This window comes from Ischnura elegans, chromosome X, assembly GCF_921293095.1.
Source record: "Ischnura elegans chromosome X, ioIscEleg1.1, whole genome shotgun sequence".
NCBI lineage: Eukaryota > Metazoa > Arthropoda > Insecta > Odonata > Coenagrionidae > Ischnura > Ischnura elegans.
The window spans coordinates 53,440,407-53,461,679 of record NC_060259.1 but is presented as its reverse complement, the minus strand read 5'-3'; the positions used below and the strand labels follow the sequence as shown (position 1 = coordinate 53,461,679).

General features: G+C 37.6%; 1 protein-coding gene across 1 annotated transcript in view; it reads left to right on the top strand.

The window, feature by feature from the left end:
- The window catches only part of LOC124171157 (monocarboxylate transporter 12-like), a 639,467-nt gene that overhangs the window by 477,809 nt on the left and 140,385 nt on the right, over positions 1-21,273 (top strand). The window lies entirely within an intron of this gene.

The window sequence follows — 21,273 nt, the reverse complement described above, 5'->3', positions numbered from 1 at the left end:
TCTCATTTTCTTCACACTGGTTGTTCAAAGCTGCCACCATTTCCTATGAATAAGTTCCCCCTTATTACTGTGTGTCCACGGACGTTGCTTTTTTTGGTAGGACATATGTTTTTTTATTTTAAAATTAATATTATGAAATAAAACCAACCCAAAAAGACAATTTTAGAATGCTTATATTTTTGTAACTTGTTTGATGATAGATTTTATAATCAATTATTTAGTTAAGGTTGCTAATATAATAAACACCTCTTCGAAAATCTGTGTGGGACGGTCCACGGACATGACGAATCTTAGTCTGTGGACATTAAATTCGGGGAGTGTATTTTTTTTCTTTACTAATTTATCACTACAATCAGTAAAAAGGCGAATAACATAATGTTCCAGTTTATTTTTCATTTAGCAGTTTTGGTATTTTTATGGCAGTTCATGGATATAAATTAGTATAATAATGGGAGGATGACTAAGGGCAGCTCCCCTGATGGAAGGCTATTTTTTTATTTTTTAGTTTCACACCACTGAAAACAGCATCGGGGAGGATTTTCAACAGTTTTTTAGCAAATACATGTTCACGAACAACCATGCCCTGTATAGCAGAAAGCTACCTAGTCGGGACTCAAACCCGCGACCTCTTGTTTGGTAGGCGAGGACTTTACCCCGCCGCCATCGAAGCCGGCTGCACTAACGGTATATCCCGATCGTATGCATTGATTTGGTAATCATGGACGGAGCGAGTGAACCTTGTTAGTTAAATATTCGTTGGTTAACACCGGAGATTGCAAGTCCGGATTTCAGGGCCTAGTATGGTGATTCATGAACATCTACTTCCACGGGATTTTATAGCGTTCAGGGTCTTGGAGGGCTTGGAGCCGTTTAGGCGGAGGCCGATGAGTGGGGGATGCTATCTTCCGGCCGGGAAAAAAATATCTGGTCGAAAGCTGAGACCGTAATCACCGGGGTATTGTACCTCCAAGGGTGTATGGCTGGCTCACGGGATTATCGCCGAGGCATTAACGCAAACTAAGGGATCTAAGCGTGGTTGACAGCGCTTTGTGTGCAAAACAGCGGGGATAGCAGTGGGTATCCTTTAATTAGTTGATCGGAGAGAATAAATTAGATCAGGTCCGGTTGCTTTCCGCGAGAGAGATACCTTCCGCAAAAGATACAGACTGTAACTTGTCATCGCCAGTATTTGAACACAGTCCAGTTACAAATTTACTACCATTGGTACTCCAAGATGTTATTCTCGTTTTTTTTCCTTTTTGTTATAGTCCCCGTGAAATATTGAAGCAATGCTGAAATCGATGCAGTAAGGGATTGCCTCAAAAGCACGCATTTGAAGTATCAACTTAGGATTTCATTTAGATTTTACCCCCTGAGTAGAAAATATTTACCGAACCTCATCGAGGCATTATTAACGGATAGTTACCAGATATTATGATGAAATTTTTTTCCTTAATAAAGAGCACTTTATTGCAAATTTTTATCTGAAAATCGACACTAAACATTATTCAATTAATTGGCCGTGCGTGTGGACATAAACTTCCAATTAAAACATTTTACCATTTTTACACGTATGGCTATTTTTTATGCTATAAGGAGACGTACTCTGTTTAAAATCAGTGCAAACAATAAAATATACGAAAAAATCAATAATGAATTATATTTTACCTTTAATACGCCAACGAATTACGTGTTTGGTCTCACCAAGTATTTATTAGCATCTATAGCATTATTTTTAATGCCATAACTTCTCAATTTTATGGCTAATATCCGCTATGTATTCTTCGTAAATTTATTTCAGTTGCATGAATTTGATACTTCACTTCTCCTGCCCAGCTCATTCATCTGTACTGTAAGCTGTAACACAACCACGATATTCTAACTAGTCCTAAATTTGACAACGCACTTGAATACATTTGTTGTCGCATATAATTTTGCAAGTTTTAATCAAAAGAAATGTTTTAATGAGCTATCCTACCACTTTCTTTAGTTTTTTACTCTTTAGAGATATGAATGAACTCGTGCGGAAAATCGGAATAAATTAGTCTCAGAAAATACGCCATGAGTACTTTTTGAAGACGCATATTTTATCAACTTCTGAAAATGAAGATTATTTTTGGATTACGCACCGAAAAATACATGAATAAATTATAAATCAAACACTAAAATCACAATTACCGCAGGCTTTTTTCATTAATTATGGAAGAAGTGGTTTTTTTACAGACATGGACAAAAAACGTCAATTTTTAAATGGCACTCTAACCCAAAACTTTCGTAGGAGAAAAAATCGCAAGAAATCAAATTTTAAGAAATTTATGCACCTTCATTGTTAACCAGGAAGATGAAATATACCCCAAAAATTTCGAAGCAAGGCCCTTTTATTTAAAACTTATTAATATGACAGTAAAGGATGCCTGTGATTAGCGCTACCTATATGATGATTATAATCGGTGTCGGTTGACACCGATTATAATCATCAATGATGGTAAAATTACCTGTAACCAAAAAGATATCCTTAATATATGGAAGGATTACTTTAGCAACCTCCTTAATGCGGGCAGGATCCCAGCAGAAGAAGAAGACGAATTATATATATATCCTCAAATACAGATCCAAGATCCATCTGAGGAGGAAGTATGCAACGTGATAAAAGCTCTAAAAAACCACAAAGCTCCTGGAGAGGATGGTATACCAGCAGAATTCCTCAAGGCCGGGGAAAATGCTCTCTTAAGAAAGCTGCATGCACTAATAGTGAAAATATGGAACGAGGAAAAAATACCAAAAGAATGGAACCTCTCTATAATAGTCCCGCTGCATAAAAAAGGAGACAGGTTAGTATGCAGCAATTATCGGGGAATATCTTTAATAAACACGGCTTACAAAGTACTGTCCAAAATACTGTATAACAGAATACAGGAATACTCGGAAGAAATTATAGGAGAGCACCAGACAGGTTTTAGAAAACAAATGTCTACGATTGATCAAATTTTTATCATTAAACAAATCTTATCAAAGTATTGGGAGTTCAATAGAGATGCGCACCTCCTCTTTATTGATTTTAAGAAGGCGTACGACAGTATCAACAGAAACCAAATGTGGAAATATCTCAGGAGAATGGGAATCCCAAACAAACTAGTCAAACTGGCTCAGATATGTACAGAAAACTCAAGTTGCAAAGTACAGATAAATAATGAATTCTCAGAAGGTTTTGATGTAGTCACGGGGGTACGACAAGGAGATGCACTCTCACCATTGCTTTTTAACCTGTCATTAGAAAATGCACTTAAAGCCGTAAAGGAGCAACAACCGGGGATTGAAGTCGGCAGAAAGATAAATCTGCTAGCTTTTGCAGATGACGTGACCTTATTGGCGGAGGATGCAAATGGGTTAAAAACTCTTGCAGAGTCTCTGATAAAAGAAACCAAAAAAGTAGGATTAGAAATTAGCGAAGAAAAAACAAAATACTTAATTGTTGGTCGACACGCAGAAAACATAGAAGCAGAGGCTCTAAAAGTCCAAAATTATACCTTTGAAAGGACAACAAATTTTAAATACTTAGGAGTAACCATAGAACAGGAAAATAAAGAGGAGGTAGAGATAAATGCAAGGTTACTTCTCGGGAACAACTGTTATTGGGCTCTTAAATCATTGCTAAAATGTAAACTTCTGTCAAGAAAAACTAAATCAAAACTGTACAAGACAATAATACAACCAGTAATACTCTACGGATCCGAAACCTGGACTTTAACAAAAAACCAGGAGAGGAAATTGATAGTTTTTGAAAATAAGATCCTCAGAACAATATATGGTCCTATTAATGAAGATGAAGTATGGAGGATCAGAACCAACAAAGAGCTCAGAGAATTATATACAGATCCGGATATAATAGCGCAAATAAAAAGCAGGAGATTAAGATGGGCCGGTCATGTAAAGAGGAGAAAAGATGAGTCCATGCTAAGAATGGTATCTGAAAATCAACCCCGAGGAAAACGTCCGCTTGGGCGACCCCGACTAAGATGGCAGGACCAAGTGAAAAGGGACTTAGGGAAGATGAGAGCAGATGCAGAATGGATGGCGGATAGAGATAAATGGCGACATGTTGTTGGTGAGGCCAAAAACCTCCTGAGGTTTGAGTGGCCACATAGGTAAGGTAAGGTAAGGTCGGTTGACAAAAATATGTGTTTCTATTTATCTGTGTATCAAACTCTTGGGGTTTATTCAGTTCCTTCTCCTGGAATATAATTTCTCATACTTTTCTCTGCCATTCTCAAATTCAATTTAGCGGTCTTGTATTCTCTTCAACTTATTATGTTTTCCATGTATTCCTTAATTTCGAAACATTTTCCTCCAAGTTTTCCGGCATTCATTTTGCAAAACTAGATATTTGCGAACCCTTTCGCAAATATTCGGATTTTTAAGTCTTATTACAATATCTTAGTATCTGAGACTTCGCTCACAATATTTCACTATTTTCCTGTTTTCGCTGACTCTAAATAAATTTCAATCTCGCAAGCAATGACATTTAAGGCATTTTCATTGATTGCAGTATGATTCGTACTGTCAAAATTTTACGTCTGTATTGCATAAGCTAAGCAATTACTGGGATGATAAAGGAAATATTAAGCAAAAATATTAGGCCTTTCGAGCAATATTTTTCCCCCAAATCGCCCTTTTTATGGTGATGTATATAGATGAGCCTATATATATAGATCTGTCAAAGAAATATTTATTGCGATATTTTACTGAGTGATATTTCGGTCATATTTGACGTTGTCAAATGTGAATTTTATGATAGTTGACCGCCGGAAATAATTTTATTAACTATGGCAATCATTCTCTCAAAACGAACCAATGGCATTTTGGGAAACACTTAATTTTTGTCTTTTGCTATATATCGCAATTTTCCTTTATTGCATAGCCTACAGTCACGATAACCTCATAAAAGCCTCCAATGAATGATTTTAAAATAGAATGCTCTTCTTTAGTCATGATTGTGGGATTATTTTTTACGTAATGCTAGACATGAAAAAGATGTAGAGCTTTTTTTTAAACTCTTAGCATCGTTTCAAGCTCTTTCTAGTGACAGTCATTAAGCGTTCTTTCTTTACAAAATCTCTTTACATTACAAATATTGCACAATCGTCAATACAGTGCAGTGAAATTGTCCTTCTAGCCCATCTATATGAACGATTTTTTTGATAATCCACGCCAAGAATGAGATCATATTATTACACGATTATTGAGAAGTTTGAGTAACACCTATTTGAGAAGTCCACCAATGGCTACAGGTTGCTCTTCTATGTGCACTTTAAAACTCTCCATCCCTTAGGAGGCTTAAATATACTTTTTCTGTAGCCAGTGTGACGGATCGTTTAACAATTTTTTCTTCTACCAAGTGAAATTTTGAAGGAATAGGTACCTTCGATTTCACTATAAGCTGACAGTGTTGGTATTCTCACCAAACGATGTTAAATGGTTAAATTATTGATGATAAATATGAACAAAAAAACTCAGCTAGAGCTTGTGTTTATAGTAATGAATTTTTGAGGCGGAGAGCGGTGCTAGCTTCACCACAATTGACCACGGGCAGATTCAAAACACATGGTTTCATGCCCAAAATAAGGCACACTCGTTAGCCACAAAATGCATCCCGAGAGAAAAATATTTGCATGATGAAGAGCGCTGTGTTTTCGAGACGAGTCCCTGAGATTTCTCTTTTCCTCTCCGGGGAGCCATACATGTGCTGTGTGAAAATTTTTCCGAGTGAATACCCGCACCGAATGGTGGGATCATATACGCGACAGTGACGATAGTATAAATACATTTCGCACGGCTGCATTCGTAAAGCGTGGCTTTGAGTACTTGCACCATCCCTGTAGACCCTGTCTCACGCCTCCGTACTCTTTTACGTCATTTCCTGGAGATATCCTTTAATGCGGCCCATTAAAGCCCTTCCCTGGTCTTTCAGCAGAGCTGCTGGGCCCCATATCGTCCCGCCAACCAAAGAAGTGACATCGGAGAAAGGGATTGAATCCGAGGTCTGCCACAGGGTTGCCAACCCCTTAAAAGGTCACCCTCTCGTGGACACCGGGCGAGAAATAAGCCAAATTAAACGTAGCCTCTCGTGGTGGGAAAAAATGTTTAATCCCGCCCCTCGTCTATACACCACGTCACGTTCGCGATAAAACTTTTGAAGGGGCTTTCTCCTAACTTAAAATGGTGCCGTTACAGTTAGTAATTAAGGCAAAATGAATGCATCCTGGAGGTAAAAAAAGAGCTGCTGAGAATTAATTGGAGTGAGTGTGGTTTCTGTCTTTTTTTTTAAACGACTCCGAAGCTTGCCTTGTGAACGCATGAAATGCTTGAGAAACGATTGCGTTGTGGCTCTGTGAATCGCTCCTCGAGTGAAAAGGGGAAGGAAAGGAGAACCGCAGACAATGGTCCCTCACTCCTTTTGCTCCAACCCGCGATACGGTGTGCATTTCGTTTTGATGACCTGAATCGTGGATCCGTGCGCCTCCGGAGTTATTTAGTTCCGGAACTTTTGGGAGCTTAAAGGTGCTATCTTGATTGCTTCGCCTCCGTTTTATCTGTTTATTTCAAAGGGGAAGAGTTGATATGCTGGCAGTACAAGAGTGTTTTATGACCCACGTAAAAGATAAGCGTTAAAATTTAAGACTGACGACATTCACCCCTTAGTCATCGCCGGATAATTAGAAGTTAGAGGGATGAAATTCATTTAAATTTTCAGTGAACTATTCATGTGACGCTTACATTCGGGTATCTGATAACTCTAGGGGGATGTACAGCCATGGCTGGCAATAAAAGGAATCCCTATACTTAAACCTTTCTAATCCCATCTAAGGGGATGAAAATCCATGACACAAATGTTTTTTTTTGGTGAAATAAATCATCAATTAGTTTAGTTACCATTTGTTGTGATTATTACAGGAATAATTTGAATAGTCAAATTTTTTAAATTACATCTCTACCTTTAATAAGATCAAGCACATTCTTTAGTTTTTACCTGGATTAAATGCGTACTGAAGGGGTTATAAGATGCCTTTTACCCATAAATAAATTTTTATTTTGATTGATTGAAACAACTGAGATATAATTACGCAAATTTTCGAATTACGTACGAATTATATAGATGTGATCTTGAGCCAAAATCTCTAACGAATGACGTTCATATATTCAATTTTATTTTATGCTTTATTTACATTATGCCACATTACACTAGAGGTGCAGAGCATATTGTTGGGGAATCAGACAAACTTCCTAGCATACAGATTGAATTCCTAGCGTTCCTAAATTAACTATCTATTGATAGAATTATGTCTTATTTATCTCATGTGGAAAATTTTATCCTACCCATAATGGTCCCCAAATGGCCACATGCCATAGATACCTACATGAACGTGAGTCCGTTAAATATCTCCGGAGGCAAGACCCAGTAAAAATAGTTGTTATTTTTCAAAAGATTATTTTTTCATTTAAATTATAGTCTGAATAGTCCATTACTGAATAAGTTAAAGAAGCCAATTATCGCTTCCAGCGACCATGTATTGCGCGTGCATTTTAACATTCAAGTTTCTTACCAATTTTGACGCTTGTATCCCTCAAATTTTGAATTGTGATCAGCACATATGATGCGTGAATTTTGTTATTATAAATCGCATAGTCTGTATAATCGGAATCAATTCTTTAAACAACTCAACCCATATTTTCGTTGAAGTGAACAAAGAACTTAATACTTAGTGACCAGTTTTCAAAATATGTAATTTTTCCAAATTTTCATGCGTATCACAGATACGATTTAAATATATTTTGAGATATTACTTTTGTTTCGTCTCAAGGATGTATCGGTGTGACTTTAGTGTCAGGGATCCATATAATTATCAATGTTCTTCTTTCAAGTAAATTTTCCATAAGCAAAATATCCTTTTCCAAAAAACATATTTCAGAAGTATTTATAAGATATAATATAAACTGCAGATTTCTCTATTACTGCACTGATTCTTCAATTCAGCCATCATCACCTCCATGGAAATAATATACACTTAATGAGCTCTTCATTGATGAAAATAATTGGTATTTGATACTCTCAGGATTATATGCGGCTGTAATTGTTTGAATGGTAGTTATTGAATAAGATGAATTAATACATGCTTAACTCTTCCCTTGTGACAGCATATTTTTTTAACCATTGTGATTTTCAAAAGTCTTTGAGAATTTATCGGCAAAATCAACAGGCTTTTTCTCCTCCAAATATCAATCCTCAATTTTGTCCCTTCCTTGAATAGCAAAACTTTTCAAACTCTTTTCCAACTCGGTCGGAAGACTTCATGTTTAGTTACTCAACGCTTTCTTTCTCGCCAATCAATTGTGATTAATTTCCTCATGATATTCCAACAAATGAGCCGGATAAAATCGGCCGTAAAGGAGCCCTTCTTCCTCAATTGATGCGGAAATTCATCCTCCCAAGCGTTACTTTTTACGGCTCAACTTTGTGTGGACGACGTCGTATTCGGAGGAAAATAGAAATGTCGCCGTACAGAAAAATCTCCATAGTCGCCGAGTATATCTTCCATCCAGGGGCGGCCTGGCCAAGTCGGCTGGTCGGCGATCGCCGAGGCTCAAGGGTCCCCGAAACGCTCGCATCTACCGTGAAGCGTGAATGAAAGGTGTGGTCAAAAAGACTAATTACTTGAAACAAAGTTATTTTACAATTATAAAATAGTTGATTTCATCAGCTGCTTTATTTACAACCTGCTAAGTGCAAACATTTTGTATACAAAATAAAATAAAGGTGTGAAATGATAAAAGAGAACCTGATGCTTTTCGAAAGTGTTTTTTTAGATTTCAGTGCAGTTCGAGGGACCTAATTCGCTGAATACATAATTGAACCGTAGCATAGCAAACAATTGAAGCTTTATTAAATTTAGTTCCTATGGCGTGGCTTTATGAAATCTACTTAACTGAATGAAAAATGAAGAAAACTTTGTGATTCCTCATAATTATGGATGGATATTTATGAATGATATAAATTTATAAAGTGTGAAATTCTCACTCATCACAGTACTTTTCCTGACGAAATCTCTATTTTTAGGCGCATTTACCTAGTTGTTATGAGCTAGCGTCAAAAACCATTTCAGAGCGTGCAATATCCTTAAATTTTCTTGGGGAGGACCCCCGAATCTCTCCGTAGGGGGGGGCCACCATGAGTCCCAGCCGAGGGTCCCTAATCATCCCACACCGCCCCTGCTTCTATCTCCTGCGCGCAAGGCTTAGATTGCTTGAACAATTGAGAATATAAATATTTAGGAGCGACACGGAGAACATCATACTAGAGCCCCACCATATTTCCAGGTCCGACAGGAATGATATCTTTAGAGAGATATTTTGCCAAACGGATACATATGGGAATTCCTTTTACCCAGAACCATAAAGGACTTTAATAAATGCGAGTCGTAATCTTGTTTGAGCATTTGCTTTTTACTTATGTGTAGGCGGCTGGTGTCCTAACACCACCTGACACCAGCGGCGTAGCCAGGATTTTGAAATGGGCGGGTTCACCGGAGATTTCGGGGTCCTTCCAGGGTATATGGAAAACTCCCCAGGACAAAACCTGAATAAATTTATCAACAAGAAGGAATTTATGATATTAAGGATTTTCAGCGATGCTTGCAATCAATGGATTGTTTTGCAGAATTGGGGTTCTCCCCCGAAATTTCTGGGGTTTTTGATGCTGAAAACATGATTTTTGGGACTCAAAAACAGTAATTTCGCACGGGTATTAATACGCTCGATCACCCGCGGAGGGGCTGGAGAGGAAGGAAAAAGGATAGAGGTGCCGCCGCGATGGGAGCCCGCCGACGCCTCTAGGAAAGGATAGGAGCGGAAGGGACGGGACGAGGAAAAAACACCCCAACGCTATAGAAGCGAAAGGGGCCCTACTAATTAGCGAAACCAAGCGTGAGCTATTAATATTCTACCAATCCTAGTGGATTTCCCTATGAGGAAGAAAAATCCATCGATCGAATCGGTACATAAGTTTCTGGTATTAATTAAAATGAAGTATATGAACAGTATGAAGTAAAAACTTTGAAAGCTGAAGCGAAGGGAATTAACCGAAACCCCCCCGAGGCTACGCCTGCCACACGTCTTTATAGGTGGCTTGCAGGATTGTACGTGGATGTAAATCTCTCCGCGACCCCTCTTGGACATTCTCCAGTTTTATCCCGACGTGCCTGCTCTGCCTTCCTCATCGCGCCATAGAAAATGAACGCTCGCCACGCGAAATGCTCAAGGTCCCTGTCGCCTCAATACTTTCCAATCCCTGACGCGCAGCCACCCGCATTATCACGTCCCCCCCTCCCATGCAGCCGCATCCCACGGCTTCAAGAGTTGGAATGAGCAGAAGCAAGAGGCGCCGTCATTAACCTTGATACTCTGCCGGAGGCGGGAGCGGAAGACGATCGCGGGACGTGGATGAATATTAATGTGGGGTGGAGGAAGATTCTCTTTCTATTCAGTCTCTGTGGAACTTGGCTCGTATCAATGAAATTTTCTCCAGTGCCGCACAACGCTAACAGGATTCTCGCTCAACAAGAAGAAATTTATGATATTAAGGATTCTCAGCGATGATTGCAATCAATGGATTGTTTGGTAGAATTTATTTTGACGATGAGAGCGCCCCACTATAAAATCGTTTCAGGTTTGAGTTTGCGGAAGTTCAGAATATCCATGATAAAAACTTGATGCCAATGGAATTCACCATTTGTAGTTTACATCATGGGTCCCACTATTTTTCCAGGTCTGACAGAAGCTATAAAATAAGAGAGATATTTCGCCGAACGGATAGGTATGGATATTCGTTTTTCCCCCGATCAATAAATGACTTTTATGAATGATAGGCTTAAAGTTATGCGAGCATTTGCTTTTTACATGTAAACTGCTGGTGTCCTAAGATCAGTCACTCACAGGGTTGCCATACGCCTTTTAAAGCGGCTTGCGGGATTGTATGTCGCTGTAGATAAAGGTTAATTTATAAACTGAAGGAATTGAGTGGAAATGATGTAATTGCCTCTCTCTTTAGTTTCGCGAATTTGCTTTTGTGAATTAAGCTGAAGGGCGTTTTAGTGCCTTCACTGACGTATGAAACAAACTTGTAAAGTTGCTAAATTCTCACATATGTTTCGAGAAATTGGCAGATAGTATTATGTTTTGTGGCTACAGGGCATTCAGTGTAAAATATTCAGCGAGCATCGTGAACAAAAAGTTACGGAAACACTGCACTAAGCAATTTCTGATGATGGGAGGCGATGGTTCCCATCCCGCTCTCCTCGCGATCTTGTTCGGGAGGACGGAATGGAAATTTAATCGCTGGAGTAGGGGGGTTTGAATGAGAGGGGGGCGCTGAATGCATGGCAGGGGATGTGGGGGTGGTTTGGGCTGCAAGTGCCTTCTCTCGGAGGCGAGATTGCTTTCCTATTCCCAGGCGATCCAACCTCCGGAACCGATCCATCCGTTTCTTGCCCATCGCCCCCCCCCTTCCACCCCCACTGGTTGATACCCCATTTCTTATCATCCTCCTCCCGTAGCCTACATTTGGACCGGCGAAGACGAGAGCGGCAATTCCACGGCCGCACACAATGCTCGTCAATCGACGGCGACCGACTTCTCTCCGTTTCCACGTCTTTAAGGGGGAAAACGTAACTTCGGCAGCAACCCGTAGTTTTAACCCATTCGCCTCTTAATTTACCATGGAAATTTCGGACCTAAATACCATTTTAATTTTTCATTTTATAATATTTCTTGGAGTTTAGGTCAAAGTAAAACAAGTTATAGCCAATGTTTCGATTATTTTAAATCATCCTCAGGGCTATGAAAGAAAAAACATGAACAATATAAAATACAAAGATAACAACGAATTGTTTTAATTGTTTGTTTAATTGTTTTTTGTTAATGTACATTTTGTCTTAAAGTCTATTTTCTTTTCTTTAAAAAGTTTTTTAACCAGAGTATTTACTTTAGTTTGAAGTGAAGTTATAAAGTTTTTATTTTTTGGAATCTCCGTACATATGTCATTATCATCGAGTAAATCATTAATTTTTTAATCATATTCTTCTTTATACATTATTGCTGTGTTATTAGTTTTGTCAGTTTTAAGTACAATTATATTTGGGTTATTTTTTAAACTCGAAGAAATATTATAAAATGTGTTAAACAAGGTCAAGAATAGAAGAGGAAAAAAATATTAATAATAATTTTAATTTTTCTTGACGTTTTCATTTACCTACCTAATATTTTATGCAACATAATATTTTATTTTATAATTCATAGTTTTAGTTATAATAGGATAATTTTAATCATTTTAGTACATTATATTTATTTTCAGGATAATATTTATTCATTAGTCATAAAAAATTTAAAGTCTAACGATAATCACTCTACCGGCGGTTTGCTGTCTCTTTTCCTTATGGAAAATTGTATCACTCCAGCGAATCGCCGGCTATTTACCCGAATGGGTTAAGCCTGCTTTTCCTCCACATCGGCACTAAAGTGAATACTTTACACCAAAAATTAAGACAAAACTAAGCCAAAACATTATACTAAAAGTAGGCACTTTCATACTTATACCTACACTTTCTATGAAATATGATTTGATGATTTCCCGGCGAATAATGAGGGTAAAATCTTCTCGGGGTTTCCACCGGATTAAAACATCCATATTGGGCAACTTTTCGAGCTCCGACTTGGAGGGGCAGAGCGTAGTGAGAGAGAGCGCTTACTCCTGAATGCGCCCATTGAGTACTCATTTCTAATCTTTTTTCATAACTAGCCTCTAATAGAGTAGGTACAACCGGACATATTTAAGTGAGTTCCGAAGACTGGAACGAGGGTTCTGTACGTAATACACTTCGAGCTTTAATCACGGAATCACGTTTAAAATATTCAGTTCTCAAATTCCCGTATGAAAGGTTCGCAATTCTTAATAATTTTGAATTTTTTGAAGCGAAACGCAAAACTTTCTCCGTTCACTCAATTCGTTCAAATCGGCGCCAAAAAAGAACAAACTTTAAATATTCCCTGGTAATCTTAATTTCTGGCTTTCAAATGGCACACGAATCAATGGGGAAAAATCGTCCGTCCTGGCTGGACCATTCGAGTGTTAAAGGCTTGAAAATGATCGCTGAACGTTTCGAATGAAACCCACATCATCATCATTCGAGAGCGATCGCACTCTTCACAGCACTCCGCTTCCTCCCCTCGAAGCTTCATTCCGCTTCAAATTCTCCGTCACTCTTCCATCAGTGCGCGTTAAGTGCTCTAGTACGAAATCGCAAAAGGTAGACAAGTACGGCTCAGAACGGGAGTTATTGAGAATCAATATTTCAGCGGCTGTCCATAGTCTTTTGAAAGCCCGGGAAAGGCGAAGGAAGAGTCATTACGATGCAATTAACCGCTGGCAATATGCCCGTTGCATTTTTACCCCTGACGGTCGATGAGGAGGCTCAAAAGTTGGTGCTTTCCGCACGTTCACTATTGTTTTGTTTTACCCCTGGCTTGGCGGATATCGTACGCTAAAGCGGTGGCTAGCATCCACTGCTCAGTGAATAAACTCTTATGCAGTCAAAAAAATATTGGGATTCATCAAACTCGACCGTTCGTTCCTGCGCATTTTAAAACGTTTGATTTAAACTTATTGTGATATCAGCCGGAAATTGATTGCAATCATTAAGCGTGCGACGGTAATTTATGTTATGTTCATCAAAAATAAAGCTGATTCGTAAGAAAAGCATCGTCAGCAATTAAATGAAGTCAATAACGATTTCTCGCGTAGTTTTAAGGTGAATGGAAATCCATTGCAGAGATATTGCCAATTCGCTACTACATTTTATTTTTATGAATATCCAAAGTATATTTATTATAAAACGTACATTTGCCATGAGTTGTACGTTTTAAAAGCAATAGCTTTCATCGGACATTGTTGATATTCCTTATTTCCTTGAGAGACGAATTTTTCCACAAAAATACATCAATCACCGATTTTTATTTGCTTAATTTCCCGCATTCGATTCATTCCGTTAGCGGGAGCTAAAGTTTTCAGTGAATACATGTGTAATTTTACATTACAACATAATATTGTGAAAATTTACTGCAGTCGCTTAAAAGTTTAGTTAATTTTGTATGTGTAATCTAGGTCTAACGTAAAAAATCCATTCCATGAGCAAGAATTTGCTGAAAAATTAAGAAATCTAATGAGTCCAATAAATGGCGCGCACGAAATACAGTATCCTGATGGAAAGCAAACAGTGTAAATTGTTGTGTGCGTTCAGCGAATTCAGAAATTATAATTTCTGCTGAAATTACAATTGCTCGGTTTTTTTATGCCCATTTAGAAATTATTTTGATGATGATTACATAGTGAGAAATATCCAGGATCATATTTTTTTTAGCAACATCTTTATATTTTTCCATTTTCCATAGCAGTTTTGGTCAAATATTAATTAAACCTTCTTCCGTGAAATTGCATTAATTCGTGCAATGATTCTGCAAATAACTTGGGCACCACGTGATCCCAAGTGAGCTGACCACTGTTATTATGGCCATGCCATCGACATTTATTTCGTAAAAATAACAATGCCATTCGACTTTTAACAATTACAAAACAAATATTTTTACGTGATTAATAATTACGCCTGTGTTATAGGAATGGCGTTCATAATTCAAAAGTATAGATAACGATTTTGAGTAATTTTTGTAATAAAATATTGTCAGCATATTATTAAGTATTCAATCATTTGTCTAGGTACCAATTACATGGAAAATAGAAGGATACCGATTGAGGAGCTGTCATAAGTAAAATAAATGCAGCGAAAGACAATAGAACGTTACAGGGCATTTGCTGACTATAACGTTACGCCCTACTTAAATTTAGGCGCATGTATTCATATTATATAGCGTGGATATTTTCTTCATAAATCATAAATTTAATTTCAAGTAGCAAGTGCGTGAGTCTAAGGCGTTGGACCAATGACCAGTAGTTTGCCAAGTAAATTCATAGTCAAATTATTGCAAACGCATATTACGGCGCTCGGATAGTTCCTAGTACGGTTATAGTAAAAATGTCTCATTTTGATTCGTACCTACTCAAGGAAAAATCTTTGGCTTTATTTAAAAAAAAGGCTAAATTTAGTGAGCTAATATCGTATCATGAGTTCGGATATTGATGCTACGTGAAGTATTTTATCACGAGTTTCTCCGCAAGCTTGTCCCTCACTCATCTCTAGTGGCCTATTACTGCAGTACCAAAAGTGTGAAGCATGGGCGTACCTAGCGGGGGGCAGGAGGGGGCGGTTGCCCCCACCAGATGAAAAAGTAAATGTAGTTCAAAATGACAGCCTTGTACAAATTTTCTTTAAAACCAAGAAAAGTGATAATAGCATAAAACATGTGATTAACATCAAAATATTTTATTTGTAAGAAAACTATTTTTAAAACTTATATATCGCTGTTACAATTCTCTTGAAATTTTATTTTCTTTAACCTTTTCTTTGCTACAACTTGAACTACCATGGCTTTCCCCCTCTTTCGTTCGAATCCTGGATACGCCCTTAATGTGAAGTGAAATGAACAAGGGCTTTAGGGGATCCCCCCTGCAATTCTTTCGGGACCAGCCATTGGATTCGAGGCAAGCGGACGAGGCTGCAAGCAACACGGGTAACACGCTCAACGACGGGACAGAGACTCGGAGATGTTCATCGCAAATCGATCTAAATGGGGGATTCGTTCTTCGGAATCAATTCGTGGGTATTAATTCCCCAGAAACCAAAGCAGGGAACCCCTTCCCTGCAGCTGAGCCCATGGGGAATGCATTCACTGAGCTTGTGTCCATAGCGACAAAAAAATCATTGCGGAAGTGGAAATTCGTCGGTATTTTTTGGCATCGGGCATTTTTATGCTTCAAAAAAAATGGTACCGCAAATCCATTTTTTCGGACAAGAGTAAATATTTATTTTATACTCTGGAATGAAAGTATTGAGATAACTACGGAATAATTCCTGTTTTTTGTCGTACCTGGTTGGTATTTTTTTGTGAGGGCATAGATTGGTGACGCAATACCAATTAGCGGCAGATTTAAATAGATATTTCAATCAAAGGGATTTTCTTTATAAATGCAGATAAATCAATCAAAAGAGTATTCTACACGAAAATTTTTGTGTTCAAACCGAGAACACTTCTGTATGACCACAAATTCAGTGGATATTTGCGGTTTTCTTGGTGAATGGAATCGCACCGATGACCGTCAGCGTCACACATTTTGTACATTAATTAATCGATAAATAGATTCCCTTAATTCTCTACCAAAATCTTTTATAATGGAAGATTTCTCAATGACTATGCGTTTCTTTTAACCAAGAATATGTGTGAAAAATAAGAATTCGGCCTTGCCAATTTAATGCAAGAAATTAATTGCACTGAGCCGCGTTCTGGCCTAATAAGCACATTGAATAAGAATCTTTATCCGTTCATAATTTTCCAGCAAAACTAGGTGACGAAATTGATACGCCAAGATATAGTTTTATTCTTGTGTCTCAGACGAAGAATGCAACTACATTCCAGTAGAGAAGATCCTTTGTAGTTATGAATTGGTAGTTTACTTATACCATCACTTAATTTCAAGCATATTACTAATTTATGAACGAAAGGTATCTCTACTATTAATCATTAATGCATTAGTAAACACAATTACTGGTATATTTTCGCTGGTATTACCAGACGAGTAAGTTTGTACCACTTTTATTTTTCAACCTTTAAACATTGATCATTTTTTTATGTCTAACAAGCCTATATATTAATAAATATACAAAACATATACATTAAAATTTTCTTACAGCGATCACACATGTAACGAAATCCCGTCTATAACGAGGTGAGTTCCCGGTCCCTTGGACTTTCCTATGATCGCCAATATTAATTTTCTCGCATATAACGAGTTTGGTTGATACGAAATCCCCGCTTAAGTGCACTATAATTTGGTCCCTTGGGTAATTATTTCCTCTATTACAAAGAAATAGGGTGCTCTCATAGAATAAAAAGGTATTTTTTAAGTAAGTTAAAGTAATTAACTTATGCAAAATATGAATACACAATTCTCAATATTCTTGTTGCTACAGAGCTTCAAAGCTCGCGAAAATTACTAAATTATTTCGCGCTGCAAGAACGTCCTGTGACATCAGAATGCGTGTAAGCAGATTCGCTCCGTGGCAATAACAAAGCAGTAACGACGATAACATACATATACGACGATACTGATTCATAACTTGAAGGGTGTGTCAAAAACAGTTTTGAATAGTTAAAGAGTGTTTACGGTGCGGGTATTGCGCAATGGCTGACTCCGACTTCGTTAAGACGATTTCTGGGAACATTTTGAAGGTAAATTAATTCATAGTCGCTTATATATTCTCCATTAATGAAGATTTCTCGGCGCGGAGTTGAGTATCCGCGAAATTGAAATGCAACATAAATTAAACCAACAACCTCGTCCGCTAGCAATCTAAAGCTTGGTTTATATCTCATTTAACTACTGTCATTTACTCGTTGCTTTTAATGTGTACTTGGTGCAATTTTGGAATATGTGTTGAAGTTAAAGTTTAGGAGAAATACAACGGAACATATTTGACGCCGATTTACTTAGCATTCCTGAGGTCTGGAAGAGACATACGGTGATTCAGCAGTTGGATAGGTTCAACTGTTAACAAATTTGAGCGTTTGCACTGTTGGGGCTAAGGTGACCAGAACATGAAGTGAGAACAATAATCTTATACTGTAGAAATCGCCGTCAATGGGGAGAATGAAAAAGTAAGAGGTAAAAGAAGCGCTATTTGTCAAGATTGTGCTGCATCTTCCACTACGCATGTATTCTTTAAACCTGTCAATTATTCAGGATAAATATTTCATGACTGATTATGAAATTAACCTATAATACTACGAAAAAAATAAATTGTACTGAGAGATACATAGGTTTTTCTAAAACTGGGACAAATAGTCAACTGGCACCACGTACACGTATTGTTTACAGGACTCTGACCTCAAGTTAATCCAACATGGCGATGGGTCGTTTGGAGCGCAAGATTACTATATAATTTTCAAAGTGGAATTTTGCTAATAATACGTGGGTTAGAGAAGAGCTGCTTTCACTGTACTTTAAAGCGAGAAGGATTTTTTTATCGCATAATCATCCATTTCCAGCGGAATTCCCCATTACGGCCAGCTTCGCTACTAAATGTTCCTTTCTCTATTATAAGTTGTTCCTACGTGTGGCTATCACAACATAGTTCTACTGCTGATCTTTAAATCCTTCCTTTAACAGCCGCTTGGTGGAAAGGGTGGGACAATGGTTAATTATTACGGATCTTTTGCTTAAGCAAAGAGGATTTACGGAATATTAGCCGGCAATCCTGTGATATATAGGCCAAAATCTTTTATAATGGATATAACGAAATCCCGTTTATAACAAAATAGAACGATGGCCCCTTGGCATTCGTAATAAACGAGTTTTACTGCATATACCTAATTATCACCTCTTTTCCCTCTAAACTGTTGACACACTTATGCACTCGGTGAGTATATCTTGGATGTCAGCATTGCGACCTCTTGTGGCAGTCTCTATTTTTCCATCATATTCCTCGGGAGGCGGTCTACCCACCGCCTGGGGAGCCGATGGTGTAATCCCTCTGAAACTCGTTTTAAAATCCATTCCGACGGCTTCCGCTCTATTTTTGATACACGTGTCAGATTATGGCGTTTTTATGTCCAACCCACCGCTTCTCAACGTCGGCGGTGTCGTATTTTTTGAGGAAATTCTTTGATGCCACTCCTGTCCCGTTTGGTCAGTCTCGCTGGCTCCACCGGGGAGATTTTAATTATGTCTTAGGGAAGAAAGCTTAGAAGAAGATTCCGCATATTGTGACATAAGTAGTAACTTCCGAATCATATCAATTTTGAATCCAGGCATGTGCATAATTGTATTCTTAATATAAGTACGCCTAAAATGTAGGCTGTTTCTGCTATTGGATCACAAAAACATCTTCCTGAAAGATAAGAGAAATTAGCCGACGAAAAAATAGGAGACGAAACATAAAATTGGTATAGTTTGTGAATTATTCCGCGTAAAAAAAGTGTAGAAGTAGTTCATAGGATGGGGTTCTATCGCAAATGTCTGTCTACGAGGAAAAGCCATTTGATTTGATAGTTTTGATAATAGAAAGCACTCGATAAAGGCCCTACATCTCGCAAAATGAAGCCTGAATAATGAAATGAGCCTGAACACTACAGCCGAATGATTTCCGAAATAAATGATCATGCGAAAGATCCGCAGAGAAAAAAATCATCGGATCTTTCGCACGATTGTGCATTGCGGGTGACTCCCGTAAACGTTATCACCGCGGCTAGTCCCGGTATACATTAAACTAAAATGATTATGCGTTGAAAATGAGAGATAAGTAGGTTACATTTAATTCGAATGAAAATACTACCTTAATTGAATAGCCTGGAATCTGCTGGCAAGATATTTTATGAGACTTAAAATTCCTTCATGAAGAGCAGTAACGAGCTGAAGTTGACTGAAGCTAACTATGGTGAAAATATAAAATTATACTTTGATTTTTTTTTCAAATTTCTTTTTCCATCATATTTATTGGATGATAAAAGTATTTTTTGTAATTACAACCTCTGTGTAATGAGATTTGATTGCACTTTAATGAGGAATATATTACTTAAATTACTGAGGACGGCCTGAAACCGTTTGGAATAAGAGAATAAGAGCCGCCAAAAGACAATTATAATGAAAAATATGATCGGGTTATGATTATCTATTCTTAATTTCTGCTAGCTTTGACTTCCAAAGCCATTAAGAATATCTTGCCCTTCAATCTCCACCAAAAACCTCAGAGGGGAGTATTTTTTGTTCTCAAAGCTATTCCTGTTTCCCATAAAAATCGCCCTATTTTTAGCGCCGTCTCCTCCAAAAGAATCGCGGCTGTACTACACCCATCACTCAGACTGGTCCCTTCTTCAGCCAACTTTCCCTATTTCCTAGCCTTCGCTCAGTGTTTCACTTTTGCCACGGTCATCCTATCCAAATTGCTTTCCTGAGGTGCTGTTACCCTTATCTCACTGCGTCTTGCCATCTACTTCCACCCTCAAGTAACTCAGTTTTATGCCTCGCACTCTCGTATCGCGTCATTCCGAATCCAATGCGCGGTTCTGGATCTCTGGAGAGTTTCATTGTCTTTAATGCAGTGCCCATACTGCTTCATCTCATCCTTTTTTCCCGCCGAGTTTTATGCAGTAAATTTCCTTCTCTTGAAGGAGGGATTTAAAGAGCGGAAGTAATTTTTGTGGTCATAATCTTGTCAAGGTCCTATGGAGGAAACGCGAACGTGAAATACGGGATTTTTTCATGAGAAATTTTATGAGAGCATCAATGTGATTTAGTAATTGGCTAAGATTATTCCACATGCTTTAAAACTACTTCTAGAATACTTATTTTTAAATTATTCTGTAAAAGATAAAGTAAACTCCGTTGAAAATATATGTAAATGGTTCACCTGGCGTCCGCATGTATGAAGTGAATAGAAGAAATGCTGGTGTTAGCAATGGTAACACCTCGTTATTTCCACAATTTATTTTTTTTAATTGCGGCCGGTTTCGGCTATCAAGCCATTATCAAATATAAAAGCATCAACATGCATTTGAACTACTTCTACAATACTTACTTTTAAATTAATCCGTAAGACATGAATTATACTCTGGTGAAAGTCTATGTAATTGTATTGCCTAGCGTATTGAAGTAAAAAATGTAAATAATAAATGCTGGTATAACTGGCAACTTCTTTAGAAAAAATTCACGTAATCAAATTCTTTTGAACTGCTCCTAGAATACTTATTTTTAACTATATAATCCGTAAGATCGAAACTATATTTCGTTGAAAATGTATCTTAATGGTTTACCTGGCGTACTGAAATATTAGGTGAAAATAAAAAATGCAGGTTTAATAACAAATAGTAAAAAATGAAAATAATAAATGCTGGTATAACTGGCAACTTCTTTAGAAAAAATTCACATAATCAAATTCTTTTGAACTGCTCCTAGAATACTTATTTTTAACTATATAATCCGTAAGATCGAAACTATATTTCGTTGAAAATGTATCTTAATGGTTTACCTGGCGTACTGAAATATTAGGTGAAAATAAAAAA